Source organism: Phyllobates terribilis, unplaced genomic scaffold (genome assembly GCF_046119375.1).
Source record: "Phyllobates terribilis strain yellow unplaced genomic scaffold, ASM4611937v1 Scaffold_2__4_contigs__length_985480577, whole genome shotgun sequence".
Lineage (NCBI taxonomy): Eukaryota > Metazoa > Chordata > Amphibia > Anura > Dendrobatidae > Phyllobates > Phyllobates terribilis.
The window spans coordinates 5,567,943-5,588,362 of NW_027362762.1; the positions used below are offsets into that span (position 1 = coordinate 5,567,943).

General features: G+C 49.5%; 1 protein-coding gene across 2 annotated transcripts in view; it reads left to right on the forward strand.

Annotated features, from left to right (window-relative positions):
* The first annotated feature begins 1,035 nt into the window (after window positions 1-1,035).
* Window positions 1,036-20,420, forward strand: part of SLCO2B1 (solute carrier organic anion transporter family member 2B1) — a 355,225-nt gene continuing 335,840 nt past the window's right edge. Inside the window, exon 1 of one of the 2 annotated variants that reach the window (XM_073661073.1) lies at window positions 1,036-1,306. The gene's annotated coding sequence lies outside the window, so the exon portion shown is untranslated. The remainder of the gene's footprint in view (window positions 1,307-20,420) is intronic. The other variant, XM_073661072.1, reaches the window with a different exon arrangement.

A 20,420-nucleotide genomic window follows, 5' to 3' on the forward strand; every position in this document is an offset into this window, starting at 1 on the left:
GTGGGTGTAATGTTCTTGTGCAGTGTGGGTGCAATGTTCTTGTGCAGTGTGGGTGCAATGTTCTTGTGCAGTGTGTGTGTAATGTTCTTGTGCAGTGTGGGTGTAATGTTCTTGTGCAGTGTGGGTGTAATGTTCTTGTGCAGTGTGGGTGTAATGTTCTTGTGCAGTGTGGGTGCAATGTTCTTGTGCAGTGTGGGTGCAATGTTCTTGTGCAGTGTGGGTGCAATGTTCTTGTGCAGTGTGGGTGTAATGTTCTTGTGCAGTGTGGGTGCAGTGTGGGTGCAATGTTCTTGTGCAGTGTGGGTGCAATGTTCTTGTGCAGTGTGGGTGCAATGTTCTTGTGCAGTGTGGGTGCAATGTTCTTGTGCAGTGTGGGTGTAATGTTCTTGTGCAGTGTGGGTGTAATGTTCTTGTGCAGTGTGGGTGCAGTGTGGGTGCAATGTTCTTGTGCAGTGTGGGTGCAATGTTCTTGTGCAGTGTGGGTGCAATGTTCTTGTGCAGTGTGGGTGCAATGTTCTTGTGCAGTGTGGGTGCAGTGTGGGTGCAATGTTCTTGTGCAGTGTGGGTGCAATGTTCTTGTGCAGTGTGGGTGCAATGTTCTTGTGCAGTGTGGGTGCAATGTTCTTGTGCAGTGTGGGTGCAATGTTCTTGTGCAGTGTGGGTGCAATGTTCTTGTGCAGTGTGGGTGTAATGTTCTTGTGCAGTGTGGGTGCAGTGTGGGTGCAATGTTCTTGTGCAGTGTGGGTGCAATGTTCTTGTGCAGTGTGGGTGCAATGTTCTTGTGCAGTGTGGGTGTAATGTTCTTGTGCAGTGTGGGTGTAATGTTCTTGTGCAGTGTGGGTGCAATGTTCTTGTGCAGTGTGGGTGCAATGTTCTTGTGCAGTGTGGGTGCAATGTTCTTGTGCAGTGTGGGTGTAATGTTCTTGTGCAGTGTGGGTGCAGAGTGGGTGTAATGTTCTTGTGCAGTGTGGGTGTAATGTTCTTGTGCAGTGTGGGTGCAGAGTGGGTGTAATGTTCTTGTGCAGTGGATGTTTTCCCGGTAGTGTGGACTTCTGGCGTGGATCCAGCCTCCGCCCGTCCTGTCCTGCGCTCTCCTCGTTATATGTATTTATTTAACCTCATGGATCTAAATTCAGAAACTCTGAGTAGAATTTTCCGTGGATCGGCGGCTGCAGCCGTCATGATGGACAGATCCACAGGGCTCCCTGTGTAATTATAATGTTGCATCAGGAATCTCAGCTCCTCCCTGGGAACAGAAGTTTCACATTTCTGGGACTGGGACTGATCGCGGGGATCGATGTGAGCGGTGAGTGTGAGGCGCTGCGGCTGCAGGTGTCTGTCTGCTGCGGCTGCAGGTGTCTGTCTGCTGCGGCTGCAGGTGTCTGTCTGCTGCGGCTGCAGGTGTCTGTCTGCTGCGGCTGCAGGTGTCTGTCTGCTGCACCTGAACACTTTGTATCTTTCCTGTTGCTTTTATGTTTGTGCTACAGGCGCAGGAAGCAACAGTGTAGCCTGTGCTGGTGGTCCAGGTGATATGTATGATGAGGGTCCACAGCGCCCCTCCATGGTCATTGTATAAACTCCAAGTACCACGATCGCCTTACAATCTCAATGTTTCCTTGTACGGTAAAAAGTTGCAGCAATCGGAGGAATTTCATTCTTATTGTGAAACTTTCTGGAGATTTGCTTATAAGAATTAATTCTAGGATTTGGCTGTGAGCAGTGATGTTCCCTTTACAGAGCAGACGGCCGCTGAGGGGTCCATGAGCTCGGGAGGCGATGCTGGGGGGTCTCCTGCTGAGACATCAGACATTCACTTACATCCACAGATGTAGGAAACAGCAAGTGCAAAACGGGGGATGGCGAGTACAATACATGGGGGGCTGCAGGTACAATACATGGAGGACAGCGGGTACAATACATGGGGGCTACAGGTACAATACATGGGGGACATCTGACGCACCCCCTGGGCCATGTGCAAGGGATACCCGGAGCCGGATCTCGATGGGGGTAGTAGTCCTTGTGGCGGTGACCCGGTCCGTGCCCAGGGTGTCAAACTAAGTGGCAGTCTATGGCAGTAGATGTTAATTTGATCGACTACGCCACCCGTTGAATGCGGCTTTGAAGCCGCCGCTGCAGAGCAGTCCGCTGAGGCCGGTGGTATATGTGCAGCAGTGATGGTATAACCCCCAACGGGAGGGGTATGGCCTCAGGGCAGCAGGTGTGGATGATGGGTGTAGTTATGTTGTAGAAAGGAGAGTCAGAGACTTGAGGTGCAGTTTCAGGGTTTTTACTCACGGTTGTTTTCTCAGTCACTCTGGCCTTGAGTGACCACCCGAGCCGTGCTGCGTCCACCAGGTCCTGGACTCGGCTAACCCCCAGGCAGTTCTGAAGCGTGGTCCTGAGCTCCCTTCTCTCTCTCTGTCTCTGGCCGTTCCCACCAGGGATCCACCTTTGGCCGGCTCCCTCGGGTCTCTTAGTGGTCAAACCTCCTCTGGGTTCCCTGACCCTATGCTTGGTGTGCCTTTCTGGTGGATTTGGTGAGGGTCGTGGCAAATCTTGACCACGACCTCCGGTTCCTGGCTGAGGATAAGTGGCCTCCACCAATTCGGGTTCCGGTACCCGTGTCCGCCAACCCTTCACCCTTTTCTGGTCTGTTTCTGGGTTCTTGGGGTTCTCTCTGTCTTTCTCTCTGGGTCCTTCTTTCTCCTCTCTCCTCTGCAGGCTTAGCTCTGGAGCTGGGCCCAGCCGGAGCCACAGCTCCCTGTCAGCCCTCCTGGCTGAGCTCTTCTCCTCTTCTCCTCAGGCTAAAAAGACCCTGTCCTAAGATGGTGCCCACCATATATACTCCCTCTATGTGTGAGCCCAGGTGACTAGCACCCAATGAGCTCCTAGCTTTACCCAGACTACTCCCCCCTATCTGCCCCTACACTACTGGGATGTTCCACCCCCCTCCCACTCCAGCCAGGGACAGACGCTGTCGTACCTGCACATATACTGGTGGGAGTACCGTAGTTCTGTCCCCCGGAAATGGGATGTATGTAGTGCATGCAGCCTACTGAGCTCAGTCCCACACTCCATCCTTACCCGGGAGTGGAATACCACACCTCTGGAGTGAGGTGCAATACCCCTGTAGCAGCCGAATCCTCAGGGTGCTACATTCCCCCCTGGTAAATCACAGCACGTCCTCGGGCTGTAAAAGAATAAAATATCCAAAAACATACAATTTTTTTCAAAACATCATAAACATATAAAACACTATATATATATCAGCAGCATAATACTCTTCATATAAAACTTTTCATTATAAACATTCTTGTCCTCTGGCCACTTGTGCAAATTGTGACCAGGTAAGTGCCACAGTCTCTGGTAGAAAAAACAGTTTCCTATAAAACCGGTAGGGGGCACTTTAGGAAGCGCAACTATTTACAAGGGATATGGCCGCTCTCAGTCCTCGGCCAGTGGGGAAAAGGGGATGGCTGCTCACAGTCCTCAGCCCGTGGGGAGATGGGTCACACTGGAACAGTTCACTGGTCCCAACGGGGACTATAATGGTAACAGTTCCTGTACCCTAACGGGTAACTATTTTACAGTTCCATTTACCGTACTTTAGTAGCGGCGTCCTCCTGATGCTTCCTCCCTGTATTCTTCAGACCCGTCCGGGTCCTCTTGCTCCTTCTGACACCTCAGCTCTTTCTCTGTCAGTCGGTGTACATGAAGGGCATAGGGTCCTTTGGCACATTGGTGCCGGGTGAAGGTGACCTCATCACCCAGGTAAAGGTCACGACCTCTGTGTCCCTCCGGTAGGTGGGACTCGACATCTCTTCTGGTCACGAAGACGTCGCCGGGGGTGTGATGATCTCTGATGAAGCCCCAACCGTGCTGCAGTTGGAATTTGATTACAGTCCCGGTGGCACGGGGACCGTGGGCTGCACGGGGGTTCCTTCGGGTCCGGCTCTTTTGTTCTGCACTCTTTACTTGCAGCCGCTCCTCGCGGACCCGTCTCTCTCTCCGTTCTCGGTCGAAAACCTCTAACTGCTGCCGGCAGCACTCTGCACGCTCCGCTGCAGCCGCCCGGGTCTCTTGAGTGAACCCGATGAGGTCTCCTCCTGCGGGGTCCCACTCAAACTGCGCCTCCTCTAACGAGAGCGGGGTCATCTTGACGGGTGCCGGAACCGGGATTAGGGGCTCATCCAGGGGTCTTTCTTTCCGGAGTCGGGGATGGTGGTACTCCGGTGGCCACGCAAAGGGCTGCCCATCCGGGCAAGTGTGCTGGGCAAACAAGTCTTCACCCAGGTGCGGCACAGTGGAAGTTGAGGGCGCGGTGGTGGCAGCGGCGCCCGGGATCACTAGGCCTTGCGACCAGGCTTGGGGTACCCTGAAGGTAAAGGGCACCGTGAAGACGGCGGCGCCCGGGGGCACTCGGCCTTGCGACCAGGCCGGTGGCGTCTCCTGCTTGGCCGCGCTCGGGGTTGAGGCGCGTAACGTCACAGGGGGCGTGGTCGCGGCTCCTGCTTGGGGCCTAGTCTGGAGCGGTAGCGGTGCGGCAACGGGCACGATCAGTGGGACTTCGGGCTCTGCGACGGGGAGCGGGGGTAGGCTTACGGTGGCCGGGCTCGGGGTAGTAACGTCCCCTTTACTTGCCTCCGTCTCTTCAGCTCCCTCTGCGGCGTCGTCTCCGGCCTCCGTCCCTTCTGCATCCTCTTCAGAGGCAGGCGTGCTCCTCGTTGCGGGTGGTGTGCTCCGCTGGCGGGCTCCAGCCTGCTGGGCCATCTCCCTGCTCCACTCCATCAGCGTTTCTCGCTGCACTTGGGCCATCCTCCGTGCGAGGCCCTCCAGCGCGGTCTGTGCACGCTCCCGGTCTCGGGGGAGCTGTGCCAGGATCTCCACCAGGTCTTGTGGGGTGGTGGCTTGCATCAGGCTCCTGACCACAGGGTCGGTGCTGCCTGCCTCTCCCTCCATCTCCGGGTACGGCTCCTCCAGACTTCTCCAAGCTGCTCCCATCTTCTCTCTTTTGTTCTGTCTCCGCCCCCATTGAGGGCGGTCCTGGGGCAACTTGGTGATTGTCAGTTCCAGGGGCAGACCCCCCACGCTGATGGACATCTCAATCATTGCAGTCTCTGCTGGTGGGGGCGGTCTTCGTTTTTGGCGCCATTCTTGGTCCTGGCCCACGATGGGAGGTCGTCTCTTACCACCCTCTGGCACGTCCATAATGGCGTCCGCTCTGCCAGGGCGGGAAATCTTCTCAGATGGCGGGAACCGCTTCCCAATGGCGGGAAACTCTGTGGATGGCGGGAAAAGACTGCAGATGGCGGGCAAACGGCGGGAAACGATCCGAGATGGCGTCCGATGGCGGGTACCCTCCGGAATTGGCGGGAGACTTCTTTTTGAGGTAAATGCGAACTTTTCTTCAGGCACGCAGTACCCGATGGTTGCGGGCACGTGATCCTGCCGACTACGCCAAAGTTGACGCACCCCCTGGGCCATGTGCAAGGGATACCCGGAGCCGGATCTCGATGGGGGTAGTAGTCCTTGTGGCGGTGACCCGGTCCGTGCCCAGGGTGTCAAACTAAGTGGCAGTCTATGGCAGTAGATGTTAATTTGATCGACTACGCCACCCGTTGAATGCGGCTTTGAAGCCGCCGCTGCAGAGCAGTCCGCTGAGGCCGGTGGTATATGTGCAGCAGTGATGGTATAACCCCCAACGGGAGGGGTATGGCCTCAGGGCAGCAGGTGTGGATGATGGGTGTAGTTATGTTGTAGAAAGGAGAGTCAGAGACTTGAGGTGCAGTTTCAGGGTTTTTACTCACGGTTGTTTTCTCAGTCACTCTGGCCTTGAGTGACCACCCGAGCCGTGCTGCGTCCACCAGGTCCTGGACTTGGCTAACCCCCAGGCAGTTCTGAAGCGTGGTCCTGAGCTCCCTTCTCTCTCTCTGTCTCTGGCCGTTCCCACCAGGGATCCACCTTTGGCTGTCTCCCTCGGGTCTCTTAGTGGTCAAACCTCCTCTGGGTTCCCTGACCCTATGCTTGGTGTGCCTTTCTGGTGGATTTGGTGAGGGTCGTGGCAAATCTTGACCACGACCTCCGGTTCCTGGCTGAGGGTAAGTGGCCTCCACCAGTTCGGGTTCCGGTACCCGTGTCCGCCAACCCTTCACCCTTTTCTGGTCTGTTTCTGGGTTCTTGGGGTTCTCTCTGTCTTTCTCTCTGGGTCCTTCTTTCTCCTCTCTCCTCTGCAGGCTTAGCTCTGGAGCTGGGCCCAGCCGGAGCCACAACTCCCTGTCAGCCCTCCTGGCTGAGCTCTTCTCCTCTTCTCCTCAGGCTAAAAAGACCCTGTCCTAAGATGGTGCCCACCATATATACTCCCTCTATGTGTGAGCCCAGGTGACTAGCACCCAATGAGCTCCTAGCTTTACCCAGACTACTCCCCCTATCTGCCCCTACACTACTGGGATGTTCCACCCCCCTCCCACTCCAGCCAGGGACAGACGCTGTCGTACCTGCACATATACTGGTGGGAGTACCGTAGTTCTGTCCCCCGGAAATGGGATGTATGTAGTGCATGCAGCCTACTGAGCTCAGTCCCACACTCCATCCTTACCCGGGAGTGGAATACCACACCTCTGGAGTGAGGTGCAATACCCCTGTAGCAGCCGAATCCTCAGGGTGCTACACATCCATGGGGGGCTGCAGGTACAATACATGGGGGGGCAGCAGGTACAGCACGTATAGTGCTGAGAGGGTTAATCGGGCGTACTAGGGCCGGGTTTTACGAGCAATCATAAGAGATGGGAGGGAATGGTTGCTCACATATCCCCACCCCGGGGCGTGGTTTTGTAAATAAATTGGAGACCAATTGTCTCATTCAGTGTTTGTGGCTGGAGGTGTGGAGACCTCCAGAGTGTTTTTGCTAAAGGACACTGACCGTGAGTGGGCGAATCCACTCTACTGAATGGACTGATTATTTTCTGTTTTGTCACTCTGTGCCGGTCTTTTTGTTTACTTCTAAAGTGCGGTTTATTCAGTTTTAATAAACCTGCCTTGGACATTTTAAAGAAACCGGTTTTCCCGTGCCTTTCCCAGAGGAGCATGGCGGCTTTAAAAGTCTCCTCACCGTGACATGCTTAACATGTCACTCTCCGTAAGGAGAAATGTTACCCCTTGGATACCGGTCTGATGCCTCTCACCCAGCCAAACTAGAACTCACACTTTGCACTGACGAGGGGCAGTACCCCGAAACACTATGTCTGCAAATTGAGTTTCTGGTTCTGGCTTATATCCTAAGTCATGTGATAAGGCTCGTTAAAGGGTCACTATTGATTTTTAGGATTGCTACTTCCTGTAGGTGGCGCTAGAGTTCTAGTCCTCTTCCTCTCTGAATAGACAATTTCCGTTTGCTTACAGGAAGCTCATGAAGATCCTGCCGCCCTGTGATCTGTGCAGGTTGATGCTTCACTGAAAACAGCTTTTCATTGTCTTCTCACCCACTCAAAAGTTTCTGCTACCAAGTGCTTCCCTCTAATTCCCACCAATATCCCATAACACCCAGTGTCTCCCCCTAATTCCCAAAAAGAGACCCTGCCACCCAGTGTCACCCTCTAATTCCTACCAATATCCCATAACACCCAGTGTCTCCCTCTAATTCCCAAAAAGAGACCCTGCCACCCAGTGTCACCCTCTAATTCCCAAAAAGAGACCCTGCCACCCAGTGTCTCCCTCTAATTCCCAAAAAGAGACCCTGCCACCCAGTGTCTCCCTCTAATTCCCACCAATATCCCATAACACCCAGTGTCTCCCTCTAATTCCCACCAATATCCCATAACACCCAGTGTCTCCCTCTAATTCCCAAAAAGAGACCCTGCCACCCAGTGTCACCCTCTAATTCCCACCAATATCCCATAACACCCAGTGTCTCCCTCTAATTCCCAAAAAGAGACCCTGCCACCCAGTGTCACCCTCTAATTCCCAAAAAGAGACCCTGCCACCCAGTGTCTCCCTCTAATTCCCAAAAAGAGACCCTACTACCCAGTGTCTCCCACTAATTCCCAAAGAGAGACCCTGCTACCCAGTGTCTCCCTCTAATTCCCAAAAAGAGACCCTGCTACCCAGTGTCTCCCTCTAATTCCCAAAAAGAGACCCTGCCACCCAGTGTCTCCCTCTGATTCCCAAAGAGAGACCCTGCTACCCGGTGTCTCCCTCTAATTCCCAAAAAGAGACCCTGCCACCCGGTGTCTCCCTCTAATTCACAAAAAGAGACCCTGCCACCCAGTGTCTCCCTCTAATTTTGCCCCCCATGACTTCTCTCTAATCCCCACCAATAGCCCTCTATTAAGGACTGAGCAAGGTTAGGGTGCTGCCTAGTGACACAGTATGTGTCTCTCTCTTTCTCATCCTTTAAAGTTGGGATGTATCTCAAATATGGAAACAAGGAGTAAAGAAATGCCTGTGAAACAAACCAGAATAGGTGTAAAACTTTAGATTCCTCACCGTCTTGGCTTTTGCTCTGATGAGAGCTTTACCTCCCTCGGCTTCTCTCAGCAGTTTCATCTGGTCGTCTCCTGATATGTCTTCCAGCCGTCTTGAAGGACTTTCCAGAGGTGTTGAACACTTGTTGTGTTTTCACTCAATTCCGCATCCAAATCATCCCAAGCCAACTGCATTGGGGTTTAGGTCAGATGTTTGTGGAGGCCATGTCATCTGATATGGCCTCCATCCCTCTCCTTCTCCGTCACAGAACTCTTACATCGCCTGGAGATGTTTTGGGTCATTTTCCTGTTGTAACACAATTAAGGGTCCCAAAAAGTGCAAACCAGATGTGAACCTCCCCTGCATTGCTCACCCAGGGCGCCACACATACAGTAACCACCCGCTCACTATTTCTGCGTCTCTCAAACACTTTATACTAAAGAGGGTTGGTAATATCTCAAATTTTGACCACAGTGCGGATTTCCACTGATCTAATGTTCAGACAAGTCTCTTGTTGTCCTCAGTAGCTGCTTCTTTGCTGCAATTTGACCATAATGGCCTCTACTCACAGTCATCTCTGGATAACTGAATCATGGTTCTGGGCTCCCACCTGGGAATGAAGCAGGTCTGGTGCTACGCTCCTCCGGTCACAAGCGCCACCATTATCCTGGCCCTGAAGGCGGAGCTACTACGCGTGCAGGGAAATGGTCCCAATCTTGTGGAGCGGCGCGCTCTGGTGTTGTGGGATGTGCGAGGACGTGAGACACCATGTCTCTCATTGATTTCTCTGCCCAGGGAAGATGTGACGCAGTCTTCCCCGGTTGCCAGGTAACACAGGACGCTGTTGTGTCTGGTACTAAGCAGTGATGGGATTATGTTCAGTCTGGTGCTGAAGCTAGCAGGGAGTGGCTGTCTGGGGATGATTGGGAGTTAATCAACACCTGATCATTAGGCGGGCTATTTAATCCTGCTCCCTGCTCAGTGCTTTGCTGTTTATTGCAGTTCCTATGTGTTGTAGTGGTGAGTGGTGCTAGCATTAGTGATGCTATCTTTCAGGGGTTTTCTCATTTTCTCTTCTGGTTACACTTCCTGGGGTTCTTGCAGAGGTACTCACCTGGTCCTTGACTAGGCACCAGCCGCGTCACCAGATGCCAGATGTCTGGCCTGGGAAGGGCTCTGCCAAAGTCCCCCTTCCATTTACTGTGAGCTGGGTGAAGAGTATTCCCGGCCCTCAAGGGCTCCCATAGCTGGGCAGCTTGTGCCAAGTGCATCTGTGGGTGTCCCTTTGCTGCTTTGGTGCCAGTCTTGCTGGTTCCCTCTGCAAAGCACATAAAAGAAAGCAGGGCTGTGGAGTTGGTAAGCCAAACCCCTGACTCCGACTCCTCAATTTCCATGACACCGACTCCGACTCCCTCATACATGGCTCATGTTTAAGTGATAAATTTACTGTAGTACAGATTCATCTCAGCTGAAAGTCCAGACCCTTAGATCAGGAATAGGACAGACATTTATAGGACATTTCATAATTTTACCAAATTCTTATGAAAAAAATATTCCCCATAAACTGCATTGAACTACTGTACCCAATTTATTATATATTTTAGGAGCCAGAGTCGGTCCATTTTATACCGACTCCGACTCCACCAAAATCGACACCGACTCCGACTCCACCAAAATGGACACTGACTCCGACTCCACGACTCTGACTCCACAGCCCTGAAAGAAAGTCACTACACTGTGTTCCAAATTATTATGCAAAAAGTGTTTAGGAGTGATAAGGTAAGAATTTTTTTCTTTGTCAGTTAAACTCACTGATGGTGATGTGTGTCAGGGCTCTTTATATCACTGTAAGCAATTGCAGACACCTGTGCTAATTAGTTTGGCAGGTGTGTCCAATGAAAGGCAAGACTACTTAAGAAGGCTGTCCCACATTATTAAGCAGCCTACATTTTCTGGCAAAATGGGAAAGAAAAAGGATGTGTTGGCTGCTGAGAAGCAACAAATTGTGGAGTGTTTAGGTCAAGGCATGACTACAATCAACATTGCCAAGACACTTCATCCTGATCATCGCACAATCAAGAAGTATGTAGCTGATTCACAGTACACACGTGTGTGTGCTGATAAGGGAAAATTGAGGACTCTTTCCTACAGGCAATTACGTCAGGTTAAAAGAGCAGCGGCAAAAAAGCCTTGTCATAGCAGCAGACAAGTTTTTGAAGCTGCTGGTGCCTCCAACGTCCCCTGAACAACAAGATGCAGAGTCCTTCAGAGGTTTTCAGCTGTGCGTAAGCCATCCTGTTGACCTCCTCTATCCACTGCACACAAGCAGAAACGGCTCCAGTGGGCCAAACAATGCATGAAGACTGACTTCAAAACTGTTTTGTTCACCAATGAGTGCCATGCAACGCTCGATGGTCCAGATGGATGGAGTGGAGGATGGCTGGTTGATGGACACCCCATGCAAAAACGGCTACGGCGCCAACAAGGAGTAGGTGGAGTAATGCTTTGGGCTGGAATCATGGGGAGAGAGATTGTTGGCCCCTTTAGGATCCCTGAAGGCGCTAAAGATGAACTCCATAATGTATGTGGATTTTCTCAAACAGCACTTCCTGCCATGGTTCAAGAAGAAGAACCGTGTATTTCACAGCAAGATCATTTTTCTGCATGATAATGCACCGTCTCATGCTGCACATAAAACATCTGCATCTCTGGCTGATATGGGCATAAAAGGGGACAAACTTATGGTGTGACCCCCATGCTCCCCTGACCTGTACCCCATTCAGAACCTTTGGAGCATCATCAAAAGGAGTGTCTATGATGGCGGGAGGCAGTTCACATCTAAGCAACAGCTCTGGGAGGGTATTCTGTCCTCATGCAAAACAATTGAAGCAGAAACCATCCAAAACCTGACAAATTCAATGGACGAGAGAGTTCAGAAGCTCCTTTCGAACAAGGGGTCCTATGTGAAAATGTAACATCACCTAGAATAAAGTTTTGAGTTGAAAACTGTTTGATTTCAGTGTGTAATAACCTGCTAATGCTTATAATTTCACAAATGACCATTTTTTTGTTCTTTATTAAAATGAAAAGGTTGAAAACTCTGCTGTGCATAATAATTTGGAACATGCATTTTGAGTGCAGTTTGAGTGTTTTATTTTTTTTAAAATATCCTGTTATCATAGGCAGTTTGTACAAAAACCTTTCAATTGTACTCTAATAGTTATTTGACTGGAAAATTACAATGACTGCAATTCATAGAGGTAATTTGGGAAAATCTGAGAAAATATTATTTGCATAATAATTTGGAACACAGTGTAAACCTAATAACACAAAATGGCTCAGATTTGTAGAGGAAAGAGGTCCGGTGAAAAAGTCCAGTGAAAATGTGGATCAATCCCACCAAGCAATATTCAGTATCTTCCTGGCATTGAACAAGGATCATAATTGGCTTTTTATTAGCACAAGTTACACCTACACACCTCCCCACAAACACTATAGGAGCGCATTTCCATCCTGACTGCTTGCCCTGGAAATGTTGGCATTTAGGCTTGTGGACACTGAGGCTTTCTGGAGGCTCATGGTGGCCGCCATTCCTCGTTATTTTAGGGTGTATTTCAGTCCCTCCTTCTAATTTTTGGCAGTTCTTGAACATGCATAGGCTTTGCCAGTCTAAGAGTCCCACTCCTTAAAAATGGGAAAAAAATGATTCTGGGACCCTCCTCTATATGTCTTCTAGGGTGTATTGCAGTCCCTCCTTCTAATTTTTGGCAGTCCTTGCACTTAGTGCATCGGCTTTATGAGTCCAGCAGTCCCACTACATGATAATTTGCACAGAATGTGTATGAGGCCTCCGTTATGTCTGATACCGGGTGTATCTCGGTCCCTCTGAGTGCCTCATATTTGGCAGTTCTTGCATTGTCCCCATAGGTTGTGAGTTTGTGTGATTCCCTCCTTCATAAATTAAACAGGATTATCTGACCATGTCACACACCAGATAAGGTACTAATGTTAAAATGACATTTACCTGTCACTATCGGTGAGCGCAGTTTTATTTCTCTTCGGTTTTGTATGTTTTATTTTCAGTCCGTAAAAGTGGCGTAATACCTCTGAGCTGACGACGTTGTTCCCAGCAGCGACCTGGGAGTCAGAGAAGCGTCCAGGGGTCTTCTCCAGGCTGTTCTCATTCGACTTGAGCGCTGTTGTTTCCATCCATTTCAGTGATTTTCCTACCCTCCCCCCCCCCCCCCCCCAGCCCTCCTGTTAGGGTCTTCCAGAAAAATGCTTGATTTTCCCATTGGCTTCCATTATACTCGTTACTTGAGGCGAGCCAGTCCGAGCGTCCAACCTGCTCGATTCGAGCACTGAGCGTCTGAGCATTTTAGTGCTTGATTCTAACTATTAATTATGAAACTTCTTCTTTGCAATCATATCTATAGCACTATAAAGGTATCGGGGCATATAGAGGATTCTCTGCTGAGATCAGCCTGCACTGCGCTCTGTCTCCAGCAGGGGTCTCTCCTGCGCAGTCTGAGTTCTTGCTGATCTGTCCGGATCGTCTCTATTCATCGGTTCTTTTTTTACAATTTTTCTTCTTATTTTGTATCTCGCTCATCTGCAGTTTGGCGAGTTATTGTGACTAATCTGATTTAACATGATCCATTTTTTCTAGCGATCCTGTCCTGCGTATTATCCCACACTTCTATACATAACATTAGATTTAGGTATGAAATTAAATCTCTATCATTACCCCATCTATGGATCTCTGTCAGTCAGAAAACTATTCCCCCCATCTGCCTTGACAGCTGCAGGTTTTTAAGGAATGTTGGGAGTTGCCCTTTTGCACCAGCTTGAAAGCCGCAGGTTACGGACCACACAGAAGGGTTGTTTTACACTTGCAGTACCGCTTCTCACCAGCATAGCTGGCAAGATATTGTCATAGAAATCAAAACAACAGCGCCCCCTGCTACAGGATATTGATGACTTTATTTTAACTAAATTCATTTTTGCAGTTGGGTTTCATTAAAAATCTTGCAGCGTTTTGCTTTTCCATGCAAATTCATCGTTAATATTAGAAAAAGACAGAATAAAGATTAGACCCAAAGGTGGACAAACCCTACTGACAACAGGGGAAATACATTGTAGGTCTTTTTTATTTTAGAGAAGAAAACACTACATAACACAACAATAATACATTACAGGACACAAAACATAAGAACAAAACTGCAGAACAAGACGACAAAAACCCGACACAAATCACAGAAAATAGAAACAAAATAAATCAAACAGAAATAGAAGATCCGACCTACAGAGAAAGAACAAAATCACCCCAGGAATATATAGATATACAGTACAGACCAAAAGTTTGGACACACCTTCTCATTTAAAGATTTTTCTGTATTTTCTTGGCTATGAAAATTGTACATTCACACTGAAGGCATCAAAACTATGAATTACCACATGTGGAATTATATAAGTAACAAAAAAGTGTGAAACAACTGAAAATATGTCTTATATTCTAGGTTCTTCAAAGTAGCCACCTTTTGCTTTGATGACGGCTTTGCACACTCTTGGCATTCTCTTGATGAGCTTCAAGAGGTCGTCACCGGAAATGGTCTTCACTTCACAGGTGTGCCCTGTCAGGTTTAATAAGTGGGATTTCATGCCTTATAAATGGGGTTGGGACCATCAGTTGTGTTGTGCAGAAGTCTGGTGGATACACAGCTGATAGTCCTACTGAATAGACTGTTAGAATTTGTATTATGGCAAGAAAAAAGCAGCTAAGTAAAGAAAAATGAGTGGTCATCATTACTTTAAGAAATGAAGGTCAGTCAGTCCGAAAAATTGGGAAAACTTTGAAAGTGTCCCCAAGTGCAGTTGCAAAAACCATCAAGCGCTACAAAGAAACTGGCTCACATGAGGACCGCCCCAGGAAAGGAAGACCAAGAGTCACCTCTGCTTCTGAGGATAAGTTTATCCGAGTCACCAGCCTCAGAAATCGCAGGTTAACAGCAGCTCAGATTAGAGACCAGGTCAATGCCACACAGAGTTCTAGCAGCAGACACATCTCTACAACAACTGTTAAGAGGAGACTTTGTGCAGCAGGCCTTCATGGTAAAATAGCTGCTAGGAAACCACTGCTAAGGACAGGCAACAAGCAGAAGAGACTTGTTTGGACTAAAGAACACAAGGAATGGACATTAGACCAGTGGAAATCTGTGCTTTGGTCTGATGAATCCAAATTTGAGAACTTTGGTTCCAACCACCGTGTCTTTGTGCGACGCAGAAAAGGTGAACGGATGGACTCTACAAGCCTGGTTCCCACCGTGAAGCATGGAGGAGGAGGTGTGATGGTGTGGGGGGGCTTTGCTGGTGACACTGTTGGGGATTTATTCATAATTGAAGGCATACTGAACCAGCATGGCTACCACAGCATCTTGCAGGGGCATGCTATTCCATCCGGTTTGCGTTTAGTTGGACCATCATTTATTTATCAACAGGACAATGACCCCAAACACCTCCAGGCTGTGTAAGGGCTATTTGACCAAGAAGGAGAGTGATGGGGGGCTACGCCAGATGACCTGGCCTCCACAGTCACCAGACCTGAACCCAATCGAGATGGTTTGGGGTGAGCTGGACCAAAGAGTGAAGGCAAAAGGGCCAACAAGTGCTAAGCATCTCTGGGAACTCCTTCAAGATTGTTGGAAGACCATTTCCGGTGACTACCTCTAGAAGCTCATCAAGAGAATGCCAAGAGTGTGCAAAGCAGTCATCAAAGCAAAAGGTGGCTACTGTGAAGAACCTAGAATATAAGACATATTTTCAGTTGTTTCACACTTTTTTGTTAAGTATATAATTCCACATGTGGTAATTCATAGTTTTGATGCCTTCAGTGTGAATGTCCAATTTTCATAGTCAAGAAAATACAGAAAAATCTTTAAATGAGAAGGTGTGTCCAAACTTTTGGTCTGTACTGTATATACATACATGTACACTTTTTTTTTTTTTTTTTTTTACATAAACAATAAATAGTATAAAATCCTATAAAACCACCGGCCCAGCTTCATTCATACTACTTGTATACACAAACCCACATAACGTTCACACTGTCCTATATACACTTAAAACACGCCATCCTATATATAATATTATATGCAATAAAACCACATTACACTAAACCTAAATATATTATACAATGTAACACACAACGTATAAACAACCTGAAACGAAACTTACCTACTGGTCCCACTGCCTGACATAACAGTCACTCCCTTACCGCACCTCATTCACACCACAGAAAACGAAAAACAACAATATATACAATAGTGACATGGACATTTTTTTTCCTATATATAAACAAAGACAGTGACATCGTCCGCGTAGGCCACTACCCTCAAGATAGCCTCCGCCGCCTCCCCACCCATCTGCACCCCCGCCAACGGTCCACAATCGATCCTTCTGAGGAAGGGATCAATTGCAAACGCGTAAAGCAAAGGGCTAAGAGGATAGATCTGACACACACCAGATCCTACCCCGAAAGGTTGTCCAATCCACCCATTTACCAGAGAGGAAGACTCAGCCCCTGCATACAAGGTTATAAGCCAGTCCACAAACCCTCCAGACAGAACATACCTCAAAAGAGTAGACCAGAGGTACTCGTGATTAACCTGATCAAAGGCTTTTGCCTGATCCAGGGTCAGCAAGAACCCCTTCCAAAGGCCCGCCCTGCCTTGCTCCACAGCCTCTCGGACACCTAGAACAGCACTAAAAATGCTACGGCCAGGAACGCAACAGTGCTGAGCCTCCGAAAGGAGTCGGAGTGCAAACTTCACCAGACTGTTGAAAAGTATCTTAGCCAAATCCTTCCTGTCTACATTGAGAAGAGCTATGGGATGCCAATTCTCAATGCTATAGAATTGGCTTCCCATAGGTCCTATAGAACTCGGATGTTAAGCCATCCGTAACTGGCGACTTTTTGGGCCTAAGCCCATCGATCGCCAGTCTCACTTTCTCTTCTTTGATCGCTTCTGTCAAACCGCCTATCGAGAGGTCAGCCGCTGGCTCAGGAACAGCTTCAGTCAGGAAAGCCAACATCCCGTCACAATCCAGCTCCCTCCTTCCCAAGAGGTGCGAGTAGTAGGAACTGACGACCTCCAAGATCCCTGATCTGGACCTTCTCAGGGACCCAGTACTGTCCATCAGCCCCATCACTATCTTACTATTCACTGACATCTTACAGTTTCTGTAAGGGTCGGGCGAACAGTACTTCCCGTAGTCCCTCTCAAAAACCAAAGATGCGTGCCTATCGTACTGACACCTCTTCAGCAAGGACTTCACTCTGGAGGTCTCCTCACGGCTACCTCCAGTTGAGACAAGATTCTCGAGTTTCCTCCTCAGGCTTTGATACAGGCGATCCCTGTTCAGGCTTCTGAGGTTTGAGAGCTGCTGGAAGAATCTCGTCACCCGATGATTGAACATCTCCCAACACTCTGACTTAGTGTTACATAGACCCAGAAAGGTACCTTGCTCTGAAGGAATTCCTCAAAAGACCGTCTTACAGCTTCTTCCTCAAGGAGTGAAGAATTCAGCTTCCAATAACCTCTTCCCATCCGTGGAGTCTCTGTAACTGTTATGTTCTGCTACCAAAGCTAAGGAAAGAGAGGAGATCTGTCCCTACTATAAGACTCAGCTGAATCCCTACGATGTAACAGGGAACCTGATCCTGCGATCAGACCTGCTAAAGTCCTAATCTAGTCTGTACGGAGACCTATAGATTTGGGGAGGGAATCCCTACAAGTACTAAGGACTGGGAGGAATATGGGACACCTCCTAACAGAAATAGCAGCAGACAGACGAACAAACAAAATAGATAGAACCTAGAGTTCCGTAGACCAAGCAAACTAACAGAGTTAGATACAGAGCACAGGCTAGCTAGAAAGTAGATATACAATGAAGTCCAGCAAAGCCAGAAGGGCGGAGCAGGATTAAATAGGCCAACAAGGTCATGTGACCAGCAAAGGAAAAAAAACCTAACAGCAAGGTTCTAACAGTAACATTCAGAGAAAACATAATCAAACAGTGATCGGAGAACTCCACCTCCACAACCGACAACAGTGAAGAGACGGCTTCCTCCTTCAAAAAAAACCTGTCTATCCTAGACCTGCACTTATTACCTTTAAAAAAGGTGAATCCCGTGTCACCCGGGTTGTGCCGGATGTGGACATCCACCAGGCGAGCCTCATTTACTATCCTGTTTAACGCGACGCAGTCATAAGCCAGCTGGTCTCCGGAACCTCCTCTATCACAGGATCTCATGACATTGTTGAAATCCCCTCCGAAGACCACCTGCCGACTCGAAAATAAAAACCTATGGGGACCATAGACGTTAATGACCCGAAGCTCCTGTCTCCCCATGGAGACATCTAGGATCAATCATCTTCCCATTTCTAATTCGATCACTGGTCTGCATTCAACCGCTGCGGTCTTAAAAGGGACCACCACCCCGCTATACCCCACCTTCCTTTATGCAACGTTGATATATCGGTCAACCTGTTCTCCTGCAAAAACAAAACGTCAGCGTCAAGGTGGAAGAGAAAATGAAAGGCCGTGTACCTTGCCGCATCTGACTTTATGCTTCAAACATTAATAGTTGCCAGCGTCAACGGGGTGGGTGCCGCCATCATGATTGATTGAATTAGATAGCCTTTTTCTTCCCACCACTGACAGTGTCAACCTCTTTCTCTGATAATGAAGGGTTTTTAGTGCACGTAAGACAAACAGACACATCCATTCTCTCCTTACATATATTCTTGCCCTTGTCTGGTGGTCCTGGGTTAGTCCCCCCCCTCAGAGGGCTTTTTATTTGCCCCCCGAGAGGAAGACCCAGCCACCTCCTGAGCCCCAACCACCTTTTTCGCAATCTCCGGCCTCGGCTCCCCATCCTGGAGGGCCCAGAACCGGTTGGAGAGATCCACCAGAGGGGGGGGCAGCTGAACCTTCCTATGGTGCCTGGATCAGGGCCAGAGAGTCAGAGAGGTCGCATTTTAAAGAGGCAGCTCGAGACCTGGTCCCCCTCCTACCCCTAGTTGTCCTCCTGTTACCCTTTTTCCTTTTTTGTGACCACTCCCCCTCTCCTTCATCCAGACTGTCACCGGATGAAGGTTCCTGGGAAGACGTGGCGTCCTCTAGCTGTTCCCTAGTCTCTTGACTTCCTCACTCAATTCGCTGTTTTTAGGATCCTCAGCTGCAAGTGAAGTACCTGGGTCAGAGTTTAGGGACATTACTCGCTGCCCCCTGTCCCCACGGCGCTGCTCCTGCCGCCTGATGTTGGATGGCGGCAGCTTGCTCCTCACCGGTTCCCTGCCTCCCTCGCCTCTACTGGTCCCTTCACCGGCAAGATTATTCCCGGCTTTCACCTGTCCCGCACCCGCAGCTTTCAGGACCGCATTGGCGAAGGAATGCGGACAGCGACTGAACGGGTGACCGAGGTCACCACACAAGTTACTCCTAATCCTGCCACAGGCAGCAGCAAGATGACCAAGGTCCCCACACAGTGCGCATTTCTGGGTGGTACACTGCACATTGAAGTGTATGGGGCTACCGCACCTGTGACAGACCTTAGGCTGCCCACGGTAGAAAATAAAAATCCTATCCCTCCCCAAAAGCGTTGAGGAGGGGATATGGGTAACAGTGTTTCCCAAAACCTTCAATTTCACCATGAAGGTCCAGGTCCCTGACCAGATACCATGGTCATCGAGATTCTTTTGAGGAATATTGGCGATCTCTCTGTATCGACTTACCCAGGTCGTAATGTCCATACAGGAAAGCAACTCGTTACTAGTCAAAACGACCACTTTCCTGAATGAATTCTGGCGGGTTATTGCCAAAGGAAAGAAACCCTGCCATTCGGGGCGACTCCGAGCCAGCTCATGGGGAGACCAGAAAACCTCAAGGCCCTCCGGTCTCACAAAGCTGACATCGAAGTAGAAGGTCCCGTAGGGATGGATCAAGGCAAAGATGTCATATGTCACAAAGCCCATCCCCAGCAGGAGCTCAACCATCTTCGACCTATCAGGACAGGCATCCTTGCTTACCCACTGGAGACGGGCCACGTTCCTACGGTTACTCCTCTGCCCCGTTGTTGGCAGAGACCAGACAGTCTCTGCCCCTCTATCTCGGAAGGCTGAAAGACAATGTCTCTCTATCCAGAAAGACAGATCAACCTCCCTCCCCTCTACAGTGATGGAGCTCTCCCCTCTCCTCAGGGCATCCAGGAGGTGCTGCTGCAAGTCACCATCCCCAGGACCACCAGACAAGGGCGCACTACTACCCCCAGCACCGACAGCTCCTGAATAGCTTTGGGCTGAATCCCCCGTCAATGCTGGGGGGGCATGCTGGACCTACTTCCTCCCCACCAACACAAGTGCTGCTCCCATCATTCACTCCACTACTACTCCCACCATTTGCTGCACCACTACTCCCATCATTTGCTGCACCGCAACTACCATCATTCACTCCACTACTACTCCCACCATTTGCTACACCACTACTCCCACCATTCACTCCACTACTACTCCCACCATTCCCACTACTCCTACCATTTACTCCACTACTACTCCCACCATTTGCTGCACCACTACTCCCATCATTCACTCCACTACTACCTACTCCCACTATTTGCTGCACCACTACGCCCATCATTTGCTGCTCCACAACTCCCATCATTTGCTCCACTACTACTCCCACCATTTGCTACACCACTACTCTCATCATTTACTCCACTACTACTCCCACCATTTGCTGCACCACTACTCCCATCATTCACTTCACTACTACTCCCACTATTTGCTGCACCACTACTCCCATCATTCACTCCACCACTACTCCTGTCATTGCTGCACCACCAATTTCATTCCCCTTACTTGTCACCCCATTACCACTCATATTTCCACCTTCCATCACCC